We start from the raw sequence: 24830 nt of genomic DNA, 5'->3' as shown, positions 1-24830 counted from the left end.
CATACTCAGGCCACAGCTTGTGTATCCAGATTTAACTGGGTATGAAGGGAGCTCACATCTGTACATTTAAACAGGAAGACACTTTTTTCATCATTTCATTTTTTCTACTTTGTCATCTCTCCCGGACTCAAGCTCTGAGTTGTTACCCAGGGATTTGATTTCGGTACTTCCTGTCAATAGCAGAGCATCTCAGCTGAAGAATACGTAAACCAACCCTTTTTGTCTCTCTGCAGTCGATACCACTTTGCACATCGTCAGGCGCCCGATCTATGTGTCCCCCGGGGTGACGTCCACTTAGAGGAGGATGTCAACACCACAGTCTCTTTACTAAAGGAATAGCTTGGCATCCTCGGAAATAATTATCTTCCTTCTCTCCGAGAGCAGGATGACGATCCATCTCTCCAGCGCTCCTGTGCAGCATCTCCAGTGGTTGCCAGGGAAACTCTCGATCACAAGTCTCCGGGAACTCACTGAACCCAGGTTTTGTTTACAGAGAAATAATCCCATCGCATAACCCCCTCTAAAAACCACAACTTCTGGTGAACCAGTCTCGACAGGTGATCGGAGGGATGGTTGAGACACGCCCTGCTCCTCAACCTAAATTACTTCATTTAACAAATCTCGCTTTTGTACTTTTGTAAGCGGAGATGTTCAGAGTGAGGTCTGAGACAGTAATGTTTTAGACTTTTTTGAAATGGCAAAAAAGGAAGGATAAGTTACTCAGTGTTTAAATTACTGAGGGAACATACGCTGTATAACCAGGAGTGAGTCGGCCAGAAGTGTAAACGACGGGCGGCGGAAATGAGCTGCACATGAGCCCCAGCTACCTGCCTCGGGTTTGCCCGTGTGTATTAGCTTGTGGTCATTTGACCTATTTAGAAATTTTTAACATACAAGCATAACGTGAAGTGAGAAAAACATAGGAATTAAAACTAGATTTGGCACGAGCCCCTCCTCAGTAAGGCAGGACCTTCAGATGAGGTAAATATGCAGAAGCTGCCTCCTCATTTCAGTTTCTAATGTGATTTAGTGGCGCACAACACCAAAAAATGACTTTGGTACAAAAGCTCTGGCACTGATCGAGTCCGGGATTCAATTCTTTTCGTTCTCAACAGCTAAAGTTTGATTAAATATGGATTCATTTATGTTACAATGTGTCACTTGCATCATTTCATTACCCGAAAAATGAACCCGACTGGCCTTGAATGTGTGTGAAATATTTCCCTGAATCCATTCAGCAGAGTCTTTTTTTCCCCCCACTGAAAATGTAAGACGTATCACTACTAAAAACTGAAAACTAAAAACAGCCCGGTCAGGTCACCGTGTTATTCCAGGAGCGGTGATTAGTGTTGCTATAATAGTTGTGCTCTAATCTGGTCTCTTCCAGTGTCTCAGTGTGGCATGAAGCTCACTGATGATCCAGGTCAGTAATCACCTCTACAGATGGATCCAGGAGGTGAGTGTAATCGATGCGTGTCCTGATCCTCTTAAACTCCCTTCTCGGGTCATCTGGGACTGGTTTGCTTTGGCCAAACTCGCGTTACAAATGTCTCCAGGCTCAAAACTAAACATGGAGAAGAAGCGTTCAGTCTTTATGCTCCACATATCCGGAACAAACTCCCAGAAAACTTGAGGTGAAGGTTTAAATTTCATCAAATTAAACGATGGACTATTTATTCATATCTCTCTCTGCACTGTGGCTGCACTGTTTTCTGTCTATTCTGTTTTATTTTCTTATCAAAACCTCGTTATCAGGTCTCTTTTTTATATTGCTGCGTATGTATTTTATTCTGTAGCTTGTCTGAATATGTTCTTATGAATTATGCACAGCACCTCACGTTGCCTCTGTGTTGAACGGTGCTGCACACACAGACAGGCTTTTTCTTGTCTTGCCTTAACTAAACCAGGGGAAGACGCAAACTGGGTCTTCAAACCGGTGCGCACGATGACTTCTCCTCCCCACCATTACCAGTGGCCAGGACCTGGACTGGCTGCGCGTCTCAAAACATCAACCCTGTCTCAGAAGCACTTAAAAATACCAAAATAAACGATCTTCACCGTGTCAGATCCCTTGATTTATGGCTCTTTTCCTCTTCGTCTCTCTGATTTATTTGCAGCCGGTGGTGAAAGGGAACTAAGCATTTAAGATCAGTTTTGAGATATCTCCACTCGGCTTGACTATTTCCATTTTTTGCTCCTCTATACTTCTGCTCCAGTACATTTCAGACTGAAATATACTTTTTTACTGAACTACATTTATCTGACGGCTGGAGATACTTGCTACTTTGCAGATGAAGTTATTGTAAATAAAAAACCTGTGATACACTTTATGAATATTGTATTGTTCAGTATATAATACAGCAGTATGTAAGTTATAATTAGCTCCACTTTAACCAACTGCAACAAATAACGCAGCTTACGCATTAATGCACAGCCATGTACTTTAAGCACATTTCACAGCTAATGCCAACGTACTTTTACTTGAGTGACATTTTCAGTGCAGGACTGGTAGTGGTTTATACGTGGTGACATTGCTAAAGAGCCTGCGTACCTCTCCCACCGCCGACTGTGGCACACTCAGCAATCACAAATCCTCCGCGTACAGATCCTCTCCGACCCACCTTACGTCCGTCTCTGAAACCCTCATCTGTGACCTGTATGTTTTTTCTCTTTTGACCCATTTTCGTCCTCTTTTCGCTTGTTTTAACTTCTCTAACTTTTGCCTCCTCTCAAATCCAAACCCAATTTTAAAGTCCCCCTCTATTCGAAACTTTCAACCCTATCATGCAGTTTTCGTCAGCAGGTGCAGTTTGTTCTTCTGTTGACGTACAATCTCAGAAGCTGTTACGATTTTATCCACAGAACCTTTAGGACTTCTCAAGCTCAAAAAAAGAAAAAAAAGTTGGGACCGTTTTGTAAAAGCTACTATTTTCGAGGTCTAAGCCAACACAGCGGAGGAGTCCTAAAAGTGCTGTGGACGAAAAATCGCCCGCTACAGAGCTTGGATGTCAAGGCCTCCATCTCCGTGACCGCTGAGAAAAGCTCCATATGCTGATGAAGACCGTGCAATATTGACTGAAAGCTCCTGAGAAAAGTAGCCTTGGGGATTGTTAATTACAGCCTCCCAGTCTTGTTACAGTGGTCACTGGTGTGGGGGGGGTCAAATCGAAAGCTGCTTTGGGCCCCCAGAACTGTTGGGCTGGATCAGGTCTGACCTGATATGGGACTAATAAAGCCGCCTGCCTGAGGGGAAAAGCAGCAGAGCTTTTCCTGCCTCTGGCATCCTGAAACGTTTCGAACGGGCGTGTTGTAGGAAACGTATTTCAGCGAAGACAACGCGATTCAAAGAACCTGAAGAGGAAATTACACTCGTTTTCTCTTTTTTTTTAGACCGGGTGACTGTGTATTTTCGCCTGGTAAGCCGCAGCATGTCCTGTCCTCTTCACTTCTCTGAACCAGAGGCAGGTCTCCTCCCAACAGTACAGCTCTTCTGGCCCTGCTCATGCTGCCTTCGCAGCACGTGGGAATGATCTGCTGCGGCTCTGTGGTAGAGGAGTATCCCCACTTGTTAAAACCTGTTTGTACGCAGGTGTCAGAATGCCAGGGCTGAAGATGATGAGACTTTTGTGGAGGCGCACTCGTGCGCGTTATGCATAATCCCATTTGACAGTAAATCAAACACCACAGTGGCAAACACAAATGAGAAATCTTGCAAGATTTCTGTCCTGACATGTCATTTCAAGAGTCCAGATCGCTCAGTATAATCAGTCATTTTGATCATTATATTTAAGCATAAAGTTCCACACACTTGACTCTTTAGTATTGTCGTTCTGGTGAGTGGTGAGAATACAGAACGTTTGTTAAATCTAGGCTCCATCGGCTCTTGACGAGGAAATAAAAGTTGTGGTTTAGGTATGATTTACTGAAAGCTGACGTCACAGATGTAAAACATTATTCACTACCCTACCGCTGAGGTAAAAGGTCATTTCTGGTAGAATCACTCAAAATCTATGGTAAGCGCTAGCTCTTGGTCTGTTTCTGTTTATTTTAATAGTTTAAACAGAAAAAAAGGAAAAAAAATCACAGAGTGTCTTGTTGTGAAATGAAAATCATGACGAGAAACTATGACCAAACCAGGAAACTGCACAAAAAATATCTCGTGAAACATCTCACAAAATTAAAACTTCCTATCTAAGAATTATGTCTTGGTGTAGTTCTGATTCAGAATGCCAGAACATAAAATGTCACCATTTTGATATAGTAATTTAGAATTCATAGTTATTGTTGTATGATTGTAAGTCAGGTTTGACCCAGCAAAAATGCTTAGTAATAATTGTGACTTAAGAAGTAATCAATATACATGTTTATCTAATAATTCTGACTCAAATATCAATATTCCATCACAATAACTGCACTAAATCACGATCGCGACCACGGATGATTTAATTTGTCAGCAGTCACACGCCGTCGAGGGCAGTGATGAAGATCAGTGAGCGATTGTTTATTAGATCTTCGTCTGACTTTGCATCAGTGTGTTTGCGTACTTTGATTTGTCAGGTATTTCATTGGCCTTGTTAGCCCAAAAACAAACATTCATGTCATGTTCTCAATTGATTTTCAAGAAGTTTACCTTATAACAATATGTTCAGATATCAAAATATAAATGACATATAGTAGAAATAATGAAAAGGTTCTTAGAAATTGTTATTTTTTACAGTTTCTAATTGAAATTCCATTTTTTTTCACTTAATATTTTTATTTCCGTGTATTTAATTGCCATTTCAGGTCAGGAATGGGTTGCAATATTTGGTGACACGTGGTGTAGAAGTTACAAAAGATTGAGTTTACTTTACTCAGTGCTGCTCTTTATGCCAGAGGTAGAAGAAGAACTCAGCTCCTTTACTTAAGTAAAATAACCAGAGCTACAATGTAAAAAACACCTCATTACAAGTGAAAGTCCTGCGCTCGAGATCCTTATTATCAGCTACGTTTAATTAAAGTAGTAAAAGTAAAAGTACTCATGGAGATGAAAACTGTCCCTTGTGACTGATATAATAATTGACATTATTAATACCGAGTCATCACTGTGTAAACAGCATTTTACTGGTGGAGCTGGTTTTAAATACGTTATATAGAGTTAGTTAGTTGGGCCCCATCCCAGGGCTCACCACATAAATCCGAGGGTCGTGGTACGATTTGTGGAAGAGGAAAGAAGACAAATACACTACTTTGTTTTTTGGGGTTTTTTTTTAAATTTTTTTTCTTTCTCTAATCTTTGATTTTTTTTTTGTTTGTGAAATATTGGTGAGTTTTGCCTCTTTGAACCTCGATCGCTTATTTCAATGTCAAATTGTCAGAGGTTTAGAGGGGAAATCTCTCTTTAGTAGAGCCGCTCACCACTCTGAAACGTGACAGGAAGCCTCAAATACACACTGTTGTTTTTTAAAAAAAAAAGAAAGACAAAAAGTGGTTGGGAAATAACTGGTTTAATCCCTAACAATGTGCTGTATTTTATAAACTGATCATATGTCTTAGAGTAACAAGTAGGATATTTTTCTCCGAGTTGCGGTGGAGCAGAGGAATAGAGCAGCATGATAAAGATAATAATACTCTATCAGTGCTATGAGGCAGGATTTGTTTTTCGCAGTTCGCCCCCTGTTAAAAACCGACCGTGCCGTGGTTCCGTGAACGCAGCGCGGCAGTCCGCTGCCATGTTGTTGTTTTATTTTCGGGGCAGCGGCAGAGTTTCCAGCTGCTGTCGGTGTCCACGGACACAGCGGGCACTTTCTGAGGGGGAGGCACGGCTTTACTGACTCTATCTGGAATACAACTCAGCTTCAAGTCACCGTAAAAGTTGCCGTCGGGTATGTGGGTCTTTTTCTTTTTCTGATTTAAAAGTTGTCTCTGTAGACTAGCTTCGTTGGTCGGTGCTACTTTTTTTTTTTTCCCATTCATGCTAACAGGCGCTAGCTGCTCAACCCAGCGCAGTAAAATCTCTTTTTCGACTTTCCTTAAATCGCCGCGAGTAAACCGTGAGATAAGACGGGCCTCCGTTTGTGGTGTTAATGACAAGCAAGCGGAGTTGGGTTCGCTTCGGCACAAATATCAACAAACGAGCGGTGTTTTTTCGAAGCTAACTTGCGTGCTAACTGGCTAACACCGGCCAAACTTGGGCGATACCTTAAAAACCACTTGGATGTAGATCGCAGGGAACTCTCAGTCGTGTTATTGGCAAAAAGTGTGACTATAAAGGGACAGTAAAGTCACGGTGACTGTACGCGGCTCGCTTGTTGTTGGCTCTTTTAAGCCTGCGGGATAAAGTCACTGTGGTTTATTGATTTGTGGCAGATCGGGACGGACTCTAAACGCACCACTTATCAGGTGTTCCTCGGGTTATAACTTTAGCCCCGCTGTGTCATTATTTAATGAGCACTCTTCCGAATAGTGCGAAGTTCTGGGTTTGTCTGGGTTACCCCACCCACCTGCACCTCGCTGTGCGGGGGTGACCTACAGTCAGCGACAGGTCCCGACTCCGTCGAAACGGCCGTGTGGAAGTGAATGTGTGGTCCTGGCTGCTGGTGAAACTTTCCTGCCGCAAAAACGGGAAGTTTGTCTTTTCTCTTCGTTGCCTGAGTCAGGTCTGTGGTTGGGATTACGCCGCTCTAAATCTTCTCCGGTTTTCACTTGACTTCTCCTATGAAAGGAGGGTGTTTGTTTCTCTTAAAGTCAAAGGGTCGTTCCCGTGTTGCTCTGCCCTGGTTGGATTAAGCTTATTATCCGTTTACATCCAGTAACCGATGCGTCTTAGTTCACGAAGGAATTCCTAACCCTTTGCACTGTTTATAGACCTGCTTAGAAACTGCCTGTTGTACTGAATTTCAAAACAGCAGCCAGGCGGTTTTTTCATCTTTGTCTGCTACAGCTGCAGCTAACTAATTACTTTCATTACTTACTTTCATCAAGCAATCTCCTGATTATATTCTTAAATAATTGCTTAACCTGTAAAATATAAAATACCTTTCACAAATTCCAAAGGTGTAATGTGACATTTTTAAAATGTCTTATTTTGTTCCACCAACATTTCAAAACCCAAAATATTCAATTTGCAATAATATTAAACACAGAAAAGCAGGAAATCTTAATATTAGAGAGGGTGAACTGCAGATCTTTTGGCATTTCTGCTGCTGAAACAAGACTTAATTCATTTATCAATTAACCAGTTTTTAAAATATTTGCCAATTATTTTTCTGTCATTCAACTAATTGATTTATCGATTAATCATTGCTGCTCTCCCTTCAACGAATGATTATTTTCATTGTTGATTAATCTGACGATTTTACCAATTAATGGAATATTTATTAAATGTCAGAGAAGGGTGAAAATGGTTAAGATTATTTTGATTATTGATATGTTGGTCAGTTATTTTCTCAGTATATTTATTTAATTGTTTTGTCAACAAAATATCAGAAAAGAGTTAAAAAGTGCCCACTATAACGTCCCACAGTCCAAGCAGAAGGAAGAAAAAATCAAATCATCACATCTGAGAAGCTGCAACCAGCCAAGTTAATCGAGAGATTCATTTGATTAAATGTAGCAGCTCTAGAAATTTTTTTTTCCATGGCTTGTCCAACCAACAGTCCAAAATTTGAAGCTTGAGAAATACAATTTAAAAAAAAAAAAAAAAAGAAAATTTTAATTAATTATTCATTTTAATTTTTTTGTTAAATCATCTCATAACAATAAAATTTACTCTGAAACAATTCATTTAATATGCAAAAATATCCAATATTTGCTGAACCCAACTAATCTAATGAGCATTTCCTGATTTTTACCTGTTTTTATGTCATTGTAAATTGAACATTTGTGAATTTTGGACTGTTGGTCGGACAAAACAATCCATTGGAAGATGTCACCTAGGGCTCTGAGAAATTAGGATTGGCATTTTTCATTTTTTTCATCGACTAAACAAGTAATAGATGAATCAAAAAGATCAACGTATTATTACATACATATAAATGATGAAAATAATAGTTTGTTGCAGCTCTAGTAAAATGGCTAGACAAAAAACTGTCTACACTGAATCTTGTACACAGTTTTTTGCACAAAAAAAAAAGCATCGAGTTATTATTTCCGACTTCTGTGGAGAAGAGAGAGTGTGAAGGGCGGAAGATTTTCACTTGAACTTTGAACCTGAACTTTGTGATCTACCTGCCAGGAGATAAATTACCTTTTAATAGCTGTTGGGACACCTCGGAAAGAACCGGGCCAGCTATAATCCAGCTGACCCACACCAGCAGCTTGGAGTAGAGTAGAAACACAGAAAGCCCGTTTCATGGAAACATTATCTTAAAACATGCTCATGCCTCGTCTTCGGCAGAAGTGCAGTCATAAATAGATATATACAGTCCCAGGCGAAAGACGGTTTTGGAATTGGATGTGGAAACGTGGTGTATTAAACGTGAGATTGCAATTGTTTATTTAATGTTATATTAAATTATTTCATCCACATACATGTTGCTTGGTTAGACTGAGCACCTCTGCAGGCAGAAAAACATTAACGGAAATGGTGGTTGAGATAGGATCTTGTATCAAAATGTGTTTTCATCGGCAGTGACACAGAGTATTAGAAGTGTTTGGGGGGGTTAATTAGATTGTGTCCAACATGACAATTTTGTGTGAAATGAAACTGCTGCAGATTTACAACGACAAACTAGACGTGGTTATGCTCTCAGTTTCTGTTAAAGGTGGTGTTTCTGGCGTTCAGTGTTGCAGCTGCGAATGCCGGACTTAGACTCTTCAACTGGATACTTCGCTCATAATTGGCTTCAAGGCCTGTGTCCTTATTTAGCCTTTATGAGACTGAAATGCAGGCCTACCTTATATGGCTGAACAGCCATCTAAAGATTCATAAAGATTATTCTCGTTATAGGTTAATATGACAATTTTTTTTCAAAATTTTTGAATTGTTTAGTCTATAAAATTTAAGAGAATCATAGAAAATGGTCATGAAAATTTCCCCAAGCCTGAAGTGCCGCCTTCAAGTATGTGTCTTGGTTTTGTCCAACCAACAATCCACAACCTAAAGATATTCAGTTTACAGTGATACAAAACAGACAAAAACAGCAAATATCCTCAAATAACGTGCTCAACCCAGTGGATGTTGACTTGGTAACTAACTTAAAGATTAATTGATTCAGAAATGTTGTCGTTTAATTATAATCCACTGCTGGAGACATAATGTTACACAACCACTTCTGCAATTGCAAAACACATTTAACCAGTGATGTTGGTCAGTAAAGTACACTGTCATTTCATTATTCCCATACAGGCAGAGGACTATAACGTGCTGCATCATGATCAGTTAGCTTAACGTCCAGTTACGTTTCATATTGTATTTCAGTGGAGTAGGATCTGTTCAGTTGACTATCTGGTTTTTAACTGGTAAGCAATTCTGAATCAAATGTGGAAGTTTGCTTATAAACAATTGATGCATATCAGGATATCTTCTTTTGTTAAGTAGACAAAAGCTGCAAATGTGATTATCCGTACTCTGTAGAAAACTCTTGTATTTCTAGCAGAACCCAGGAATTGGCACTAGAACTGGGGTAACCATCATTTTAGTCAGATGTAAATGAAGAACTAACAGGGGAACCTCCAGTTATTGACTCCTACGGGAAGAAACTGTCACTCTCCATTTCCAGCCCCTGATCAGAGCAGCTTTTGGGCGCAAGCAATCATCCGTTCTTTGTGATTTATCAGCTGCTTTAGCCGTTGGACAAGACTGCGAGGTTCTCACTGGCAAATCAGTCAGTGGAGCTGTCTTCTTCCTCTTTGTGTCACATGGTGAAACTAGTTCTACCAGTGCCAAAGACAGTGATACTGAGCTATAGTAACTACTTGACAGGTTATCACCTCCACCTCCCCCACCTCCCGCCCTTTCACTCTGCAAGCACAGAATGTCTGGTCTGCCTTCCTCTGTAATCCAACACCCAGCACATAATCCAATGTGTACCTGTTTATAAATGGATGCAGATTACATGTGTAAGGAGAGCGGGTTATTTCCTCATTGCCACGTAAAGCAGTTAAAGGTTACAGGTAAACAAACGGATTATGCGCTTTATTTGATGCACTACAGCTGGCATGCTGGTTGGGACGGGTATTGTCTAGATTTATTGTTTAGAAACCGTTATTGCTTGACGGTAAGGATACATGGGGCCTCAAGTAATGATTATTTTCAATATCGATTAATTCACCAAAAATGTTCTCAATTACCGGATTGATAGCCCCATCTATTAACCACAATAAAATGCTGAAACAAGTGCATCACAATTTCCTAGAGTCCATGGAGCCCTCAGTAATGCTGCAGCTAATGATTATTTTCATTATCAATTAATTGGGCAATTATTTTTTCGATCAATCCTTGTGTCAAAAAATTTGAATTTTTAACAACATTAATTAATTTGTATTGCATATAAAGCGATGTGGGAGATCTATACGGTGACTGGATTACTATCTTACATGTGTTTGTAAGGAAGGAAGAACAACCAGCTGCTATCTCCAGCTGCCCCATCAGAGTGGGTGGGTTGAAGTTTTGTGAAGTGCTGCATGGTTGGTCAGCTGCTCTGGTGTCTCAGTGGAGTTGGGTGCCTCGCTGTAATACTCCCCAACACCTGTAAACAGACTTGGATGTGTAAAATCTGTTGAGATCCCCTTCGAAATGAGCTGTTACACTCCATAAAGTTAATAATGTAAGAGCTATTATATCTGAAAATGATATTTATCTTGATTTGAGGTTGATTACACTTGCTATACAGCGGCTTTAAATGAGAAACTGCTAACATTCATCGCATGTTTTCGACGTACGACTTCCCTTAGAAAAAAACAACAACAACAAGGAGGGATAAAAGGTCTCTAAGAGATTCGTTAGCATCGTCGTTTAACAAATCTGGGTATTTTGCCGACCAAGAACGGGATCCAAACAGGAACCAGCTGTCGGAACCCTCAACACACCTAGTGCGTAGTTGTGCAACACTACAAATGCATCAACAGTAGTGGATGGCAATATTTTAGGAGGAAAAGTTAATTTAACAATATGCAAAGTGAAAATCCTGCAGAACAGTTGGTGTTACTGTTCTGATTAGGGTTGTCCCCTAAAAGTGGATAAGTCAATGCATCAGTCAAGAAGACCCTGAGTTGACTCCCTGCCCTTTTTTTTTTTTTTTTAAATTCATTTTTGATTTGATTTGATTTAGGAAGATGCCAGTGTTGCTAATGTTTTCACTTCCCAAAAAATAAACAAAGACATTAAAACGTGACTTTTTAGGTCAAACATGAGTCATGTACAGACGTATGGTGCGTAACTGTTGCTAAATGTTGAGGAGGGTGAATGATATATTTCTAATATTTATAGATGGGGTGTTATGAAGAAAAGACATCAGTAATAATGTTGAGTGTTTATAAAAAAGAAAAATGGTTGTTGCATCAGTTAGAAGTGCTGACTCCAAGTCGACTCTGAAAACCTTAACTCAGAGACAGCCCTAGTCTTGTCCAGCCAGGAACTGGAACCATTGGTAGTTGTGAAAAATATTCATTGCAGCTTAGAAAAGTTAATCGAAGATTCCAGTGTCTTTACAGTTGTTATGACAATGCAGTTTAATGCCATGAATATCATTTTGACTATAAAACCATATCAATTTCGGATAAGCCATAGGACAGTAAAGTAACAGTGGCCTAATGAGGACAGTAGCATTTACATTCAGTATCCACTTCCAACATCTACTACTTACAAGTGTTTTATAGTAAGACGCATTTTCACTTCTGTTTCATGTGCGGCCTAGCAGAGCATTTCACACTTCTGTCCATGTAGATTGTCTTGTCTCTGCTGTTTTCTGCTGATAAACAGAGATGGAGAGAGAGATACCGAAGCTGCACCTGAAAAGGGATTAATGAGTGAAATGCACCTTTACTACAGGCATGGGGGGGGACTGATTATTATGAGCACGTTTTTTTTACATCGCACCTTTTCATATCGCCTTAATGACTCCTTCATTTGTATATTCATCTGTTTATAGGAGGCACAAACAAAAAATAACTAATAAGTTGGTGAAGTTTCACAGACGACATTTTTTAGACCTTTAATTATGCCGGGAAGTGTGCGTAATTTCTCTGAATGGCCAAGCCCGGGTGTGGACCTCCTAATTGCATAGAGTATTTTGGGTTTTTGAGTATTGGGTGTTGCCCACCTTGCAGGTCACAAGAATGCAGGGAACACTAGCGTAATATGCCATTATCGAGTGGAAGTAAAACAATAGGCTTCATTATCCCCCCAAAGGATTAAGCTAACCCTAACCCTACATAAAGATAACTTGTGAAATCAAGAATTGTTTTTACTTAACTCAATGTTATAACTGTGTTGATGCTATATGTGTATTTTATTACAAAAAATTATCGAAAACCTATTAACTGCATGTGGCACGATGGCAGTTGCAGATATGAGAAAAATAACTTGGAGATGATAAAATTATTTAAGCCAAACGCTAAAGGAACTAAAAATTGTCTATCAACCAAACTGCAGCAGCAAGTCTCTAAAAACTCTGCAGTTTGTCGTAATAACCACAGGTTAACAGGCTAAAAAGCAGAGAGTCTACTGTCGAAAGCTCCCAAGCGGTCTCTTTGGTACTCTTTGATGTACAGGCTGCAGCTGGGCATGTACGGGAAGTGTTGAGGGCAACAAGTCCGTACGAGAGCTGGTATCACCAGCAGCCAAGTCGAATACGCATGTTTATGTGGAAGCTACCCGCTACAACAACCAGAGTCTAGTCAGTTGGCCCTAGGGCATCCTGCTGGTGGGGAATACACCTGACAACCTATTGAGAATTTCCATTCACAAACCTGCTTGACGTGCGTATAGTTCAAATTGCTACTGGTGGAGGTTTGGAAGAACCTGCCCAGGTTAAATCCAGGGTATTTTGGATTTCACAATTCCAAAGATGAAGCCAAGTTGTATAGAAACTCAGTTGTTGCAATATATCCAACACACAGGCTCACGCCCTTTGAAAATGAGGCTAGAAAGGTTGCATTACTTGCCTACAGACTCCAGAAACATGTCTGTAAGTTCTGTGCTCATTATGTAGAAATACATAGGCAAAGGCAGGTTGACAGTGTTTACTGTGAGATGATATAAATTTGTCTTACCATTTAAACTGAAGCAGCTGCTGTATTTCTTTAATATCTCTTGAGTGTATTTGATTATTATGGGCAGTTATGCGTGCGTTGAGCAGGACTGTTTCATGGCAACTAAAGATTTCTTTCATTATATATATATATTATCTGCCAGTTGCATTATTGATCAATAGTTCGGTCTGTAAAGCACCAGAAACTAGTGAAAATGTCAATCACAATTTCCTAAAGAGCACAAGGTGAAACCCTTGTGTGTCTGACAACAGTCCACAACCCAAAAATACTCAGTTAACAATTGTAGAAGACCAAGGAAAACAACAGATGATCACATTGGAGAAGATGAAATCCAAGCTTTTTTTTTTCCTTAAAATATAACTCAATATTACACAGTGCTTATTGGACTGCAAGTCGGGTTAAATAAGCCATTTAAAAGACATACCTCCAGGCTCTGGTTCCTTTTTATATGAGCATTTGTCATTATTTTCAATAGATGTGGCTAGATTGTGAAAATAATTATTCATATAGCCATTAATACAAAACACTGAGCATGTTAGTCAGCATTCTGGTTGTAACTTCTTCACAGTGATAGATTATCTTCAGGACAGAGTTCGTAGCCCCGACTTCTTTTCTCTGCTGTTTGGATTGGGTAAGAGTGAGTAAGCTTGAGGAACTGACCTGAAGTGATTCAAAAAAAAAAATTTTTTTTTTCACAGTGCATGCAGAAACACCCTGAATTAACAGTGTAGGGATGGAAAATGCAACACGAAAGCCAAAACTCTGGGTCACAGCTTTCTGCTACCTGTTGGGTTTATTTGCAGTGGAAAGGCTCAAAGGTTGACCTGCTGCACAGACGAGTTCAGCAGAATGAGGGAAACAGATGGAGGCCTGATCAGAGTACATTCCTAGGAGACACCATCCTGTCAGTCTCGTTTTCAACACACTGAGCTACAGGCTGTGCCACTTCGGGTTGTTAGTGTGTGTTTGAAACCACAGGCCAGGAAACCTCTGCAGCTGGAAAGGTTACAGTGGCACGTATGTCCTATAATTTCCTCCTCACTGACATATTCTACCAACCAAATAACCTATTTTAGTGTGAAAGTGAAAGTCTTGACTAATGTGGATAGGTTTTTACACTGAAGTTTATATATATTTGAACATATGTTTGTGGCACGGATTATGAGATACCGTCGAAGAATCTTGTCAGGTTTGGACACTTCTGTGAGCATGTAGTCTGGATCATGTGGCAGTAAAACTCACTGAAGCTCAAACCATTCAAACTTCTGGATGTAGTTAAAAGCTGAAACAAGTAGGCAACAATTTTGATAAGTGATTGATTACTAATCGTTAATAAGTACTTTTTCAAGCCAAAATGTCCAACTTTCTCTGGTTCCAGCTTCTCAAAAATGAAGAATTACTGCTCGTCATTGTTTACTAATTTAGAAAACTGAATCTCTTTTGATTTTGGACTCTTGGGTGGACTAAACAAGCAATGAATATCACTGTTTTCTCTAGCCTGTGAAAGAGTTGCATGCTTTATAGTTTGCAATTGTAAGGATTTCTGGCTTGAATGAACACTTTCTTGGAGAGATCATGTCTTGCCAAACTTCACACAGAATTTGGGTCAGATCTGTTGTGTATTGATGCATCTTTGTCTTTTGCATTTATTTTTTATATCATTTATCCTCTACACCCCAGTCAGTATACTTGGTCTGGCTGTCCAAGTATATCCTATGAACAGGAAACACTGGATGGAATTTGCAAGTTACAGTCTGTTTGCAAAGACTTGATAGCATGAGAAGACACGAAAAATCCCTGTGAAACTGTGTGGGTGTTTCAGATGCTGAAACAGCAGCAGCAACCAGTCATTCTTCTTGGGAATCCTCTTCTTGTTTGAACGTGCACTTGACTAATAAGTTTGCTAGATACCCTGGCTCGAACACTTAATCTGTTTGAACCTGTATGAGTGACTGATTAAACCTGCCTGGATGCTGACAGCAGTGAGTTCAGGATTGTATGAGTTCCTGGCTGGTTCACTGGCTGCAGCTTCCACAAGCGAAACAAAACCCTGGCACTACTGATACAAAACTCTATCATCTGGGTCCTTAATCCTCCAAACACCCACAGTTTTAATGCTCAGGACTGACATTTTTATAATGGTAACGCGTCCAAAGAGCATTTATTGCTGCACCACAGCCAGAACAGCTGCAGCTGAAGTGTCCCGGTTTGCAAATTCCCGTCAAAAAACCCAAAGAACTTTTATTACCAATTTTGAGGTAAGTCACATGGATATGTGAATTATAATCAGATCCTACAGATTGTAACCTCTGTACAGTCAGTTTCACAGTTCTTTATTTTAAAGGATTTTTTTTAAAATAAACTTTCAAGCCACCTGAAGCAGTCGTGAAGATGTTTTTTTTGTTTTGTTTTTTTTTCCTTTGGTCCTGTGCTGTCATCTTGTGACGATGGTGATGACAGTTTGCATAAAATTCTGGAAACAAATGAACAAAGGCCTGACTGCCTCCTGTATTAGCCAGAACAGTGGCCCGTGTAACTAGCAAAAGAAACAATTAAACAGAAGTGGATGCAACAACTTAAGTTAATATTGCATAACTAGAGCTGATGTATAACTTTTGGTTTCGGTCAGACAACAAGAAATTCAAAGACATCACCTTGGACTCTGCTAATGATGGATGGATTGATAGAAAGATAAGATATTAAAACAATACCATCATTTTCAGAATCATCTTTGTGGTTAAAAGTTGATGTGAGTATTACTCCACTTTAACAAACTTCTCTAAGTTTCCTCGTGTCTACTGGAAGTCATATCTCTGCTGATGTCAGCGTGTGGCCTTAAAAGGGAAAGGGTTTGGTTGGGAAGGCGTTTAATCACTGCGTTGGTCAGCATTTGAAGACAACTGAGGTCCGGAGGGAGCAACTGCCGGAGATGTCTGTTTAGGTCAGTTGTTCTTCTCTAAGGCTCTAGGAGCTAAAAATGAAGACTTAAGAGCTTTGTGTGGTTATATAATTAATGACTTTATGCTCTTAGCCTCTGAAAAATGTTATTTCTCATCTCTCTGTGCAAATATTTGTAAAACGTCTTCTTGGAAAGTGTTTGTTTTGGGCAGTGTTTCCTTGGAAGAGATAGCTTACTCTTAATTGGAAGAGGGAGGTAGTAAAACTTAGGTGGTAATTATTCCCCCTAGCATAGACTGCTCAAACAAGCCTGACATTTCAGTACAGGAAGAGCGTGGAGTGTTTTAAAAAAAATTGATATCTCAGTGTTACTGAACTGTCATTTATTTTGAGGTTTGGTCTGTTATTGCTCTGATTATAACCCTGGACCTGCCCTCATATCACTGTGGTTTTTAATCTGCTGTACGTGCCTTTTCCTTTCCCCTGAGACCTGTTGAGTGCAGAGTGTTTATGTGATTAGAGGCTGTTGTGATGAGTTGAGAAAATTGTCTTCACTATCCCTGCATACCGGTGGACTGTCAGAGAAGGTATGGAAACAGGTCTTTAAAGGTTTGAATAGTGTAAGGGGAAAACTCTGTCATTCTCAGTCACGTGGCCAGGAAGATTGTTTTGTTATCAGATATGACATGAACTGTCCTTGCTGCAGCTGGAGAGCAGCCCATTAACACCAGACCTACACTATAAAAGGAAGGAAATAACAGTGAAATTATATGACTCATTTGGACCTCATTTTATTGGAAAGTCCTGTTTGAGGAACCTTGAGCCTAATACATACATATTAATGTGATATTTAATTCAAACATAAATGTTTTTAGTTTTTATCACCAATGGACATCAGCAGCTTTGGTACGCCTGAGATCAGTCAGTTGCAGTGTATTTTAGGGCTGCGATGATTATTTTGCTATTAATTAATCTGCCAATTATTTTTTATCTATAAAACGTCAGAAGATAGTGAAAAATGCCTGTTTTCCAATGGTGACCTACTTTTAAAAAACAGCATAAAACCCCTCTCTTCCAGCCATCTATATTTTTACTATAGTAAGTTTAAGCATCAGACTGGATTCGGTATCGGCAAATACCCAGCGTTGGACTCAGATCAGGATATGGGCCAGTGAACTTCATTGTTGAGTCTGACCTTGGGGTTCATGTTAACCGTTTTCTTTTGCCCTGACCAATCAGTAGTGAGTGACTTATCCATCCCGTGAGTGTCATGAGTTGTTAATTCTCAAAGTTTACAATGACGTATAGAGCTGTGCCGCTTTCATTTGTGCTTGTTGCTATACTTTTACTATACTTTTCAGTCTGTGTGTTTCTGGCATACCTAAAGCTCTGGCTGGTTTGGTTATTTTTCCAACATCTGACCTCCTGTGAATCCCTGAACGAATCAGAAATGTGTTAAGCGATTCACAGGTGTCATACCAGGCTATGAAAAATGGACGGATGGATGTTTTGCTGAAATATCCGTCCCTTGAAGCAACATTGGTAGGTCTATGTACATTATATTCATTTATCCAGGTAGTTAAGTTACAGGTAATAACACGTTCAGTAATCAACATGGTAGGGTTAGCAGGACTATCCTGTCAAATTTCTTCTCACGTCTGCTTGACCTTTCTAGTGCATTCTTGTCTTGATGTGTTTTGTTAGAAGTTCCCGGACATGTTCGAAAGTTGAGATCATTTAATTGAACTATCCGCACACATTATAGTAGTAAAATGGAATTTGGTCATATGACATTCTGTCTAATTAGCAGAAAAGGTACTTGTCATTTTCCCATCCAGTTAGTGGTAAATGAGATACTGTGTGCTGGCCTTCAGGAAGAAGGGTTATTCACTGTTTTTAAAAGCAATTTAGGTCAAGTATACTGACACAGTAACTGCTAGGCTGCACATACGGTAATCAACAATAAATATTGTGCCGTTTTTGATGCATTAATGTAGTATTTTTTTGGTCATCCTAATTGTAGCGCTAATAATTTATCCATTCTTGGGAGTTATACATTTTGTCACTGCAATGCAGTGATAATGAGCAACATGCGAGTTCACTTTCGATTTTCAGACAGAAATGGGGACTGAGCAGACTGTATCACTGTTTCAGTTATTTATTGTGTGGAGACACAGTAATCTGTTAAAAAATCCCATTGCAAGTTGGTTAACAAGCTGGAGCATTGGCTCAGTGGTCATACCATCATCTCTCACTAAAGATTAACCTCCAGTCCCTACAGATGTATAATCCTGTGTATGGACTGACAGGATGTTGTTGACACATTCCACCAGAGTGGCATGTTCAGGTCAGCCAAAAGCTGATAAGAGCTTCTTGTAGTGGGATCTCTGTTACCAAGAACCATCCTGCTTCACTTCAGTCAGACCGGTGTACGTGCTTTATATCCAAAAATACTTGTCTAGGTGCTATGCACTTTATCAAAAATAACAAAAAGAAAGTTAATCCCCTCAGCTGAATAGTAATCCTTTATACCCCTTTCACACCAAAGCAGCTACTCTGGGGGAAACCTGTTTTTAGCCAAACTAGCAGTGTAGCCGGGGATTGCACCCTCTCTCCGTCCATCTGTCCAACACTTTGGTCCAGTCTGAAATATCTTGTAAAATGTTGGATGGGTTACCAGAAAATTTGGTTCAGACTTTCATGTTGCCCATAGAATGAACTGCACTAACTCTGATGATCCCCTGACCTTAAATCTAGCAAAACATCATGTCAAAATTTAAATTTACCCAGTACTTTGGCTTAGAGCTGAAATGATCAGTGGATTATACGATTAGTCTGACAGAAAACTAATCTGCAACTGTTTCGATATCGATTTATTGGTAAAGTCAATTTTAAGCTAAAATTATTTTTCAGTGTTTGCTTTGTGAATGGTTTTGAGGCAGGTGAGCCTGTGTGATGGCTGTCTTGCTGCAACAGATACATTAACAGTTGGTCCTAATATATGATCTATATAGAGCTAAGAAAACAGTTTATTAATTAATTTGTTGATTTACAGAAAAATAATCTACAGCAGTTTTGATAATTGGTTAATTGTTTTTTTGTTTTTGTTTTTGTTTTCACTTTTCAAATGTGAGAATTTGCTGCTTTTTCTTGTCTACTATGTTAACTGAAGATCTCCGGTGTTACGACTGTAGGTTGGACTAAACAAGAGATTCGAAAACTTAAGATAGGACTCTGAGAAACTGTGATGGATATTTTTCAGTATTCTCATTTACATTTTATAGACCATATGACCAATCAATTAATTGAAAAAATAATAGACAGATTACTCAGGGTTGAAAATAGACCTTAGTTGCAGCGCTACTTTTGTTTAATAACAAATACCTGCAAAACTAATGATATTCCCATGAACCTAAACTGCTACTTTATGTGTAGTGCTAACATGCTAGGCTACTATGCCGACTGTAGTAAACATTACCTGCTAAACATCAAAATGTTAGCATTGTTATTGTGAGCATATCAACAAGCTGGTGTTTTGTTTCATTTAGCTTAGAGCTCTAATCTTAATTACAGCCTCACAGAGCCAATACTGTGCCTGGAGACTCTACTACCCTATTCACACCTGCCATTTAAATGCAATCTGTAACAAGAAGATCCATGGATCGGATGTTGTTATCCAGATAAATTACAGATCAGGTGTAAATGGGGCCTTTTCTCTTGGTGTGAACAAGTTATCGCGGTTTCTTTTAACTGGTCTGCAAGGCTGCGTATGAGCTGGGTTTTTACGTACTGCTGCCAGTGTTAGTGTTTTCACAGTGTCTGTTTAGGATCTGGTCCGTCGAATGCATTTTGGATCTGGTCTAATTCGGGCGTGGGTCCATGCAGAGTTTTTCTCTGGCAGAATAGCGCTGGCAGGGCATTGGGGAGCGCTTCATCCCAGCACTCCATCAAAAATGCGCTGCTGGTTGGTTTCGTTTCTATGACAACAATATCTGTGAACAGAGGCTGTGTTAACAAAGGGTTGACTCACAGCTAACAACAAGCTTACAACGTATACGGTGATAAAGGCACAACACTCATCTGCTCCCGCAAATGGGCTTTTCTGAATTTGTTGTGATAGCTTCTGTGTGACGTATCATACAGCTCGGGATAGGCGGAGCAGAACGAGCTTCTCTTTCGTTTTCTTAGTTACCAGTGACGAGTCCCGCCCCATCCGATTGGGTTCCTGAAAATGAGCTACAGTGACGACACCAGCGCTTTTCTGAAAGGCTCTGAGATTTTCAACTACAAGCGCTCGGAGCAGCTGCACATAAAAGTCGGAGCGCTCCGAGAAAAGACGCTGGGTGCATTGCTTTTTCTCTAGGCGGCTGCATGCGGCCAAATACACTCTCTCCTCATTGTGAACAACTGAGAAAAGACGCTGGCGCTCAGAAAAAATACTATATAGACACACTCCCTTATCTTTGGGTCTGACTGTGCTCGATCGGGTCTCTGTTTTTTGAGAACTCATTTATGCAGGCCAGGTTCTGGTAAAACTTCAGGGAGTCCATTTTAGACAGGGTCCGAAATGTTGACCTCTAATTCTCAGTCCCCTTACAACAGGACAGAACTTGAGTAGTTATTGAAATATCATGATGTATATAACTAAATACTTTTTTAGTCAATTGTTTTGTGTTTTGTATCTGCATAGGTCTGTTTATAGAGATTTGATTTCACCTATAAAGTTAAGAAGCAGCAGCTTGAGCACAAAATTGTACAACAGGAAAGGCAAGGAAACTGACACTGCCTCATCAGTGACAGCATCTGCCCTCACATTAATCCCTCGGGATAAATGGGTGTCCTTGTGTTTGCGGCTGCTGTTTACAGCCCACAGAAAAACTCTTTCTCTCTTCACTCCCTGTCTTTGTCATCGTCACTCTCTCCCTTCAGCTTATGACTCATTGCTTCCCTCCCTTCTCAGGCTTCCCAGTGTGGTACTGCTGGAGGTTTAACTGCAGGTGATTTTGAGGCCTTAAAAACCCTACTTCCCCTTTTTTATTTATAAGCAAAATCACTGGTTCACAATGCTCCCACAAAAAAATATTTTTTTTTAAATATCTATATATTTCTATATATATATATATATATATATATATAACTATAGATCTCTATAGATAGATCTCTATAGATAGATAGATATATGTACACACACACACACACACACACACACAATTTTCATTTATTTGATTATTTTGCAAAATCAAACAAACTTTGCAGATTAGGTGACTGGTTGCACTGTCCCTCTTGTTATTAACCAGGCAGATTTTTAAAATAGGTTGAAATAGGTCTGTCCTGTGCTAAAATGGCATATTAGACTGAATTACTGGATGTTCTCTGGAAAAAAGAAAATAACTTCTGTAGCAATGAAGTCTTTAAAATGCGACCAGGATCAACAGATAGTGATAAAATGACTGTACATGTAATTTTCTAAGTCAAAAGTGGATCTAATGTTAAGTTACTCTTTAAATTAAGTTTAAATTTTATGTTACAACAGTAACTGTTTGTTTACTTAGTGAGCAAGTTCTTGTATAAATGGGTAACTTCAATTTTATATTGTCTCATTACTGGAAAGGAGACTGCTGATGTACAGTGTTAAGGTTCTTTCATTCAGAGAGTATTGATTGTGGTGAGCAGAGGGTTTGAAGTGTCTTTCTTAGATGTGAAAATGAAATGACAGCTGAGGAGTAGACCACTGAGAGCCCTCAACTTCCTTAACGTTGTCTTCACTCTGACCCATCACTGTACTGATGGGTACTGTCCCCACATGGTGTCTCTGTAGCTGCCATAGGCCTGATGTGTTGTGAAATTGTTGAGGAGGTGCACATCAGCTACTATGTAGCCTACAGCTGGAGTTATATTTGTGCATTAAGGGGCTACGGCCCTCTACAGTACACAGTTGTCAGACGCTGAAGAAGGCCAATGGCTGGAAAGTGTGGTGAAGCATCAGTGTGGCTTCCCAAGAACCTCAGGCTGAAGATCTGTTATTTCTTTATAGTCTGATTCTCTACCTGCTAACCAGTCAGCAGGACTTTTAAGATCTAGGAAAAAGCTTGTTAATCAATTTCAAGACATTTCAATATGCTTTTAGGATCTGCAGATGCCTTGAATCTGCTGCCAAATGACTGTTGGAGCAACATTTTGTCCTGGCGTCTGAAAAAAAACTGGCTGCATTTTTCTACAGTAGCTTTTGGAAAATAAATTAACTTCCACAAAAACCTGTACTTGAAGCAGCAGAGTCACAGAGGTGGCATGAGCTACTTTTTTTTTACTGAGTCAGGTTATTAATGGTTGTGTTTTACAGTGAACTATGGCTGTGGCCAAGAAGAACATTATCGTGCCCTATACCACCTGTAATTTCATATCTTTGTTCTAACGGTTATGGAGAACGAAGTACCTTATTTCCATAGGCTTTTTTTTTTTTCCTTTTTCAGAGAAAGTTTCATCCAATTCCTTCCTGGCAGAAAATGGCCAGCCCTTGTAAGCTGAGATAGAGGACGGCGCTCTTGATGAATAAATCATTGGGCCTATCTAAAGCCACTGCTGTTCCTATAACCCAAGGTAGCAGAGCCAGTCGCATGGACCGCATTGACATTCAAAACGGCAAACTCCAACTGAGCATTACCAAAAAACCCCCATGTACAAAAATAGCCATTCATTTTCTGCCCTCATCTGCCTTTCTCTGTAATTCTTACCCATTTGTACATGATGGCACCAGGGTGGTATTTTGTGGCATTTGTTGATGGATTTAAGCAGCTGAATATCTAGGGTATAAAAATGCTAATCCGTGAGACTGGGTTGTGTTGGTGCACACACTGAGAGCATTTCCCAGAGAGAAATTTAACTGTAAGCCTGACATTACCTAAACAATCAGAGGTACTTTGAAAAGCACCTTTAAGTACAACACAGGTGCCTGGAAATCAGGAGTCCATTCATTTATATGTTGATCAAAAGCGCTTTTGATGAATCCAATGTCATTTATCAAGCCAAAATGCCACAAATACCACATGTCTTGTTCAGGCTTTTTAAATGAGTATTTGCTTCTTCTGTGTTTCATTTCATTGTAAATTGAATAGTTTGGGTTTAGGACTGTAAGTTGAACAAAACAAGCCTATTCAAGACGTAACCTTGGACTCTGGGTTATGCGATTATTGTAATTATTGTAGACTGAACAAGTAGTTGATTAATCAAAAAATTGGCGATAATGAGAATTATAGTTATGTATTTTACTGGTGTGTAAATTCCTAATAATTTCTTGATCAATTCCTACCTAGAAAAAACTATGTAATTTGGAAATAGAAAGAATGTTCAATTGGTACACTTCCAGTTAAATAATTCCAGTAAATTTATTTCGATAAACTACTCTACACTGTCATTTTCTCCGGGTCTCTATGTAAAAGAGATAATTAATCTCAAGAGACTTCCAGGTTAAATAACTCTTAAATAAATTAAAAGAATAAAACTGTAACCTAGAGAGTGTTTCAGATGTTCTACAGAAGGTCAGCTAAACATGCAAAAATGCAGCTTCTCCACAGGCAAGCATACAATTTAACCTTAATGAGTAGTAAAGTTTTCAGTAATATATGGATAATGAATAAATACTTCCCTGGGTTTAAATGAAGCGTGTGTTTCAAGGGAAGTCCTCTGGAAATCAACAACTGCTTTTAAACTCAGCACACTTAACTAAACTAAAATTACAACCTCAAAACTTCTCTCTGATCACATACTTCAAATTACATAGTTATTTCCAGGAATCCCTACAGAAATTATTAGGAAATAACAGAGCTATAAAATAAACTTTCTGTCATTTGCAGCGCTTCAAGGGGGGGATTCAAACCCTTAACACTTTCAACTTGTCCAAGACTAATCTGGTGTTCAGTGGCCAATGCATGAAATGTTTTGCCCTGACCTGGCTCAGTTTAGGCTACATCAGTCTATCCAGGAGGCCACAGGCGGATCATTGCTGCATTTTATTTTCTCAGATGACACAGCAGCTGGTAAGGGTTAGGTCTACAGAGAGTCCGCCACCCTCCAGCTGGCTGACAAAGCCAATCTGTCCCCAAGGTGGGAAACTGACACCTCATGCCAACCTAATACTAATACAATACACTACTGGCTGCGAAGTTTTTCTCCACTAAAAGCCACTCACTGAGGTCATTTACCTATATTCTTATAATCATGTCAGTTATTAAATGATTAAAGATGGAGTAAGTAGTCGTCTGGAGTCTAACCCAATCAACACTTAACAAGACTAGGTCAAAACCTGGTATGTGGCCTTTATCTGTTTGCTTCTCTCCTACTCTCTGTGCTCACATATACAGTCATTCAATACAACCGAATTCCCAATAAAGCCGTTCTCATTTAAATCTTTTCTGTTTCTATTGTCAGAAAACAAGAACAAGTATGAAACAGTGACTGAAACGCGGCCCATTAAGACGACGTGTTAACCAGCAGTCGATTCCGAGACATTTCCAAGCTGCTGCTCTGCACAGCTACAATCCCGATTATACAACTGCAACGTCGCCTGACAAAATCACCAGACACATAGGTTAAAAACAACGGCGGTGCTTTGATTTCGGCCTTATTTACTTGTAAAATGAAACCCACTCTGTCATCTTTGACTTAGTCTTGTTTCTAAGTGTGTGTCCACCAGCAGAAGCCCTATCTCTTAATTGTATTTCCAATTTTAAATCTCACAGAGA

General features: G+C 39.6%; 1 protein-coding gene across 1 annotated transcript in view; it reads left to right on the top strand.

Annotated features, from left to right (window-relative positions):
• The first annotated feature begins 5705 nt into the window (after positions 1 to 5705).
• Positions 5706 to 24830, top strand: part of plekhf2 (pleckstrin homology domain containing, family F (with FYVE domain) member 2) — a 32988-nt gene continuing 13863 nt past the window's right edge. Inside the window, exon 1 of the mRNA XM_040117858.1 lies at positions 5706 to 5864. The gene's annotated coding sequence lies outside the window, so the exon portion shown is untranslated. The remainder of the gene's footprint in view (positions 5865 to 24830) is intronic.

Source organism: Xiphias gladius, chromosome 22, assembly GCF_016859285.1.
Source record: "Xiphias gladius isolate SHS-SW01 ecotype Sanya breed wild chromosome 22, ASM1685928v1, whole genome shotgun sequence".
Taxonomy (NCBI): Eukaryota; Metazoa; Chordata; class Actinopteri; order Istiophoriformes; family Xiphiidae; genus Xiphias; species Xiphias gladius.
This window is presented reverse-complemented; position numbering and strand designations above follow the sequence as displayed.